This window comes from Eleutherodactylus coqui, chromosome 1 (genome assembly GCF_035609145.1).
Source record: "Eleutherodactylus coqui strain aEleCoq1 chromosome 1, aEleCoq1.hap1, whole genome shotgun sequence".
Taxonomy (NCBI): domain Eukaryota; kingdom Metazoa; phylum Chordata; class Amphibia; order Anura; family Eleutherodactylidae; genus Eleutherodactylus; species Eleutherodactylus coqui.
Genome location: NC_089837.1, coordinates 269,087,984 through 269,093,983, shown reverse-complemented (window position 1 = coordinate 269,093,983; position 6,000 = coordinate 269,087,984).

The window sequence follows — 6,000 nt, the reverse complement described above, 5'->3', positions numbered from 1 at the left end:
CGGTAATGGTGACCCCCCCCTCTACAGCGGACACCGCGGTAATGGTGACCCCCCCCCCCTCTACAGCGGCCACCGCGGTAATGGTGACCCTCTACAGCGGCCACCGCGGTAATGGTGACCCTCTACAGCGGCCACCGCGGTAATGGTGACCCTCTACAGCGGCCACCGTGGTAATGGTGACCCCCCCCCCTCTACAGCGGCCACCGCGGTAATGGTGACCCTCCCCCCTCTACAGCGGCCACCGCGGTAATGGTGACCCCCCCCCCCCCTCTACAGCGGTCACCGCGGTAATGGTGACCCCCCCCCCACCCTCTACAGCGGCCACCGCGGTAATGGTGACCCTCCCCCTCTAAAGCGGCCACCGCGGTAATGGTGACCCTCCCCCTCTAAAGCGGCCACCGCGGTAATGGTGACCCCCCCCCCTCTACAGCGGCCACCGTGGTAATGGTGACCCCCCCTCTACAGGGGCCACCGCGGTAATGGTGACCCCCCCCCTCTACAGCGGCCACCGCAGTAATGGTGACCCCCCCCCCTCTACAGCGGCCACCGCAATAATGGTGCCCCCCCCCCCTCTACAGCGGCCACCGCGGTAATGGTGACCCCCCCCCACAGCGGCCACCGCGGTAATGGTGACCCCCCCCCCTCTACAGCGGCCACTGCGGTAATGGTGACCCCCCCCCCCCACAGCGGCCACCGCGGTAATGGTGACCCCCCCCCCCCCCCTATAGTGGCCACTGCGGTAATGGTGACACCCCCCCCCCCACAGCGGCCACCGCGGTAATGGTGACCCCCCTCCCCACAGTGGCCACCGCGGTAATGGTGACCCCCCCCCCTCTACAGCGGCCACCGCGGTAATGGTGACACCCCCTTCTATAGCGGCCACCGCGGTAATGGTGACCCCCCTCCCCCTACAGCGGCCACCGCGGTAATGGTGCCCCCCCCCCTACAGCGGCCACCGCGGTAATGGTGACCCCCCCCCCCTACAGCGGCCACCGCAGTAATGGTGACCCTCCCCTCTACAGCGGCCACCGCAATAATGGTGCCCCCCCCCCTACAGCGGCCACCGCGGTAATGGTGACCCCCCCCCCCCCCTCTACAGCGGCCACCGCGGTAATGGTGACCCCCCCCCCCCCCTCTACAGCGGCCACCGCGGTAATGGTGACCCCCCCCCCTCTACAGCGGCCACCGCGGTAATGGTGACCCCCCCCTCTACAGCGGCCACCGCGGTAATGGTGACCCCCCCCTCTACAGCGGCCACCGCGGTAACGGTGACCCCCCCCCACCTCTACAGCGGCCACCGCGGTAACGGTGACCCCCCCCCACCTCTACAGCGGCCACCGCGGTAACGGTGACCCCCCCCCCCTCTACAGCGGCCACCGCGGTAATGGTGACCCCCCCCCCCCTATAGCGCCCACCGCGGTAATGGTGACCCCCCCCCCTACAGCGGCCACTGCGGTAATGGTGACCCCCCACCCCCCCACCACAGCGGCCACTGCGGTAATGGTGACCCCCCACCCCCCCACCACAGCGGCCACCGCGGTAATGGTGACCCCCCCCTCCCCACAGCGGCCACCGCGGTAATGGTGACCCCCCCCCTCCCCACAGCGGCCACCGCGGTAATGGTGACACACACACCCCCCTACAGCGGCCACCGCGGTAATGGTGACCCCCCCTCTACAGCGGCCACCGCGGTAATGGTGACCCCCCCTCCTACAGCGGCCACCGCGGTAATGGGGACCCCCCCCCTACAGCGGCCACCGCGGTAATGGTGACACCCCCCCCTCCCCCTACAGCGGCCACTGCGATAATAAGGTAATGGTGACACCCCCACCCCCTTCAGCGGCCACAGCGGTAATGGTGACCCCACCCACCCCCCCCCACTCCTACAGCGGACATCGCGGTAATGGTGACTCCCACCACCCCCTACAGCGGCCACCGCGGTAATGGTGACCCCCCCTGTATAGCGGCCACCGCGGTAATGGTGACCCCCCCCTCTACAGCGGCCACCGCGGTAATGGTGACCCCCCCTCTACAGCGGCCACCGCGGTAATGGTGACCCCCCCTCTACAGCGGCCACCGCGGTAATGGTGACCCCCCCCTCTACAGCGGCCACCGCGGTAATGGTGACCCCCCCCTCTACAGCGGCCACCGCGGTAATGGTGACCCCCCCCTCTACAGCGGCCACCGCGGTAATGGTGACCCCCCCCCCCCTCTACAGCGGCCACCGCGGTAATGGTGACACCCCCTCCTATAGCGGCCACCGCGGTAATGGTGACACCCCCTCCTATAGCGGCCACCGCGGTAATGGTGAACCCCCCCCCCCCTACAGCGGCCACCGCGGTAATGGTGGCCCCCCCCTACAGCGGCCACCGCGGTAATGGTGACCCCCCCCTCTACAGCGGCCACCGCGGTAATGGTCACCCCCCCCCCCCCCTCTACAGCGGCCACCGCGGTAATGGTCACCCCCCCCCCCTCTACAGCGGCCACCGCAATAATGGTGCCCCCCCCCCCCTCTACAGCGGCCACCGCAATAATGGTGCCCCCCCCCCCCCTCTACAGCGGCCCCCGCGGTAATGGTGACCCCCCCCCCTACAGCGGCCACCGCGGTAATGGTGACCCCCCCCCTACAGCGGCCACCGCGGTAATGGTGACCCCCCCCCTACAGCGGCCACCGCGGTAATGGTGACCCCCCCCCTACAGCGGCCACCGCGGTAATGGTGACCCCCCCCCCTACAGCGGCCACCGCGGTAATGGTGACACCCCCCCCCCCCTACAGCGGCCACCGCGGTAATGGTGACACCCCCCCCCTACAGCGGCCACCGCGGTAATGGTGACACCCCCCCCCTACAGCGGCCACCGCGGTAATGGTGACACCCCCCCCCCCCTACAGCGGCCACCGCGGTAATGGTGACCCCCCCCCCCCTACAGCGGCCGCCGCGGTAATGGTGACCCCCCCCCCTACAGCGGCCGCCGCGGTAATGGTGACCCCCCCCCCCCCTACAGCGGCCGCCGCGGTAATGGTGACCCCCCCCCCCCCCCCTACAGCCTACAGCGGCCACCGCGGTAATGGTGACCCCCCCCTACAGCGGCCACCGCGGTAATGGTGACCCCCCCCCCCCCCCCCCTACAGCGGCCACCGCGGTAATGGTGACTCCCTACAGCGGCCACCGCGGCAATGGTGACTCCCTACATCGGCCACCGCGGTAATGGTGAGCCCTACATGGGAACTTTTCACTGAGGCAGAAACTTGTCTGTAAATTAGTTTGTAGAAGTCCTTCACAGTTACAAACACCTATAATAATCTTTTATTTATGCTAGTTAAAATCTTGAGCTGACAGACAAACTCACAAAAAACACATCAAAAAACTTCCAACTCAACACCATTTTATAGGCAGTAGGCGGCACTGACTGACACCATAGCTGATTAAGGGTGATTAGTGTCAAGCACAGAATAATTGATGGACTGCAACCTCAAATCAATCGAGTAACCTGTTGAGTGGACAATATGAACAAAAATGGATCCCTGTTTTTCGTTTTGGTAGTAAATAAAAATTATATTCACAAACGTGGAGGTTTCAAGATGCGATCATCAAGGTTAAATTTATGATGACTTGAAAGAAGGATCTTATTTGTATCAATATATATTTGTGGTTCCAATGTCAGAAAATTCTGATTGAAAATTATGTGGGTTCGGTTCGATGCGTTTCTGTGTCACGTGCAGACACTTTATCAGGAACCAGTATGTTATATATTCACACCAACTATCCAATATATTAGTAACACTTATAATGTGTGATGAGAGCTGAGCTATATAATCAGATCAAGGTAAATGACTGGAACCATCGACCGTACTACTGCTCAACTTTAGATAGATTTCCACTAGTACAGGGTATAAGTACCCAATGGAAACAGTCAGTGAAAAGGAGCTAATAATTGCATGCGGTGCTTTGTTTTCCGCACGAAACGCTCCGCAAATCAAATCCACATGCTTAAATTCAGTTCCGGATGCCAATTATTTCCTATGGGCACTTTGAATTTTTCAGATCTTCTGCGTGTGGACATGAGGCCTTATGCAGCTGAGGTTTGCACTGAACAGCATATTGACACAGTTTGCAAATGGATTGTTATTGCTTGTTTTGGTTTTGCAGGTAAAGCTGCTGTTCACCTGCAAACTCTTTCAGACATTTAATGATCTAATTGAAATTGCACCAAACAGTATCTTGGCACAGATTTCTGCTGTACTGTGACCCTGCTGCTCTGTGGCTCTAATAAAAAGCCCATGGGTGTAGCGATAGGCTCCCTGATCTTTGTGAAAGAAATTCAGTTTGGGGTTCCTGTGTTGAACTTCTTTTCATGGCTGCTGGCAACATTCTACCGATAAACTTTCCATGGCATCGCTGGGTTTCTTAGACTGTTTGCACACAGTAAATTTTCTGATGCAGAATGTTGTATTAGAAAGCGACAGGTCACTTTTTATTCCCGTACGTTTCAAGTTCACATGCAGAAACAATTCAGAGTATGCACTACAGCCTGGATTCTCGTTAACGCTAATGACGGACTTCAAATGCAAATTTTGCTGTGGAATTGAGATCGAATTGGTGCAGTTGATATGTCAAATCCACAGTTAACACCATGTGAACGTGGTCTTGAGTGACCAATCAATGCAGCAGCAGAAGCCAGGGGTGTTGCTAGGGTCCTAAAAGATCATGGCCAGAGTCCCAAGATTTGTTTCCCCTTCTTTTCCCACGCATTAATTATCCTCTGTACTCCAACCACAGTGATAGTGTCCTCCCAAGGGCTTCCAGTGTTGGCTATCTCTTACGTGCTCATGAGGATCATCTTTTCCTGCACTGTAGAAAATATTGCAAGAAACTTTTTTGACAGCAACATAGCCTGGAGTCTTACTCTTTCTACTCGTGTTGATTCTCCAGGAGCCCTCCTGTATATGTGACTGGTTACATGATCATAACATAAGGGTGCTTTTAGCCCTAAAGGCAGTTTTGTCTTTTGCCTTCCTGCAGCTGATTGCCTCCTTTAACTGCAGGTTGCTCTGGGTCTTATACCCCTGTTGCTCTAACCCCACCCCCCCAGCTGTGATTGTGATATAGGGTGACCCAAAAATCGTCACCCATCTTGTCATGTCGGTCTACCACCATTCAGGTTCCAGGGAAAACTGGGTGGCCAGACAGCTGTCACACTTTTCCCAGCTTCCACAGAAACCTTACCCTTACCCAACCCCCAATAATACGTAAAGACGGCAGCATCCAGGTTGTCAATGTAAAAAAAACATATTTTTATTTCCCCAAGAACATGTGGTAGACAGCAACGTTTCAACCTTAATGGTCTTTATCAAGCTATCAAAAAATGCAAACACCCCCTCTTAAAAAGGTTTAGCAGGGCAGACATCACCATCACCATCTTGCATTTGATTGGTGATCTCTGCCCTGCTAAACCTTTTTAAGAGGGGGTGTTTGCATTGTTTGATAGCTTGATAAAGACCATTAAGGTTGAAACGTTGCTGTCTACCACATGTTCTTGGGGAAATAAAATTTTTTACATCGACAACCTGGATGCTGCCGTCTTTACGTATTATTGGATCTTATATTGGGAAAGTGTTCAGTTTCCTGGACGGCTGTTGCATCACATAAGTCCTGCCACAAATTCTGGAATGGAGTAATGCTGGTAAATTACATTTATTTGACCTTACCCAACCCCCATTGTCTTGGAAGTGCTAATGGCCCCAGGCTGGAGGAGAAAATGTCCTTTGCATACAAACAAGGAGGCAGTGACAAGGATGTGCTAATTTGTATAATGGCCCTGGCTCTCTTTTGAAGCAACAGACACAAGGCAGACAAATCTGAGATGGATCATTGGAAAAATCCATAATGGTTATTTATGGATGCGTTCCAGCGGAACCATGATTATATTTTTATAACCGGGAGGGCACTGTGGACCTAACGCATTCACAACCGTTGTGACCCTCGGAACTCACCAAATGGC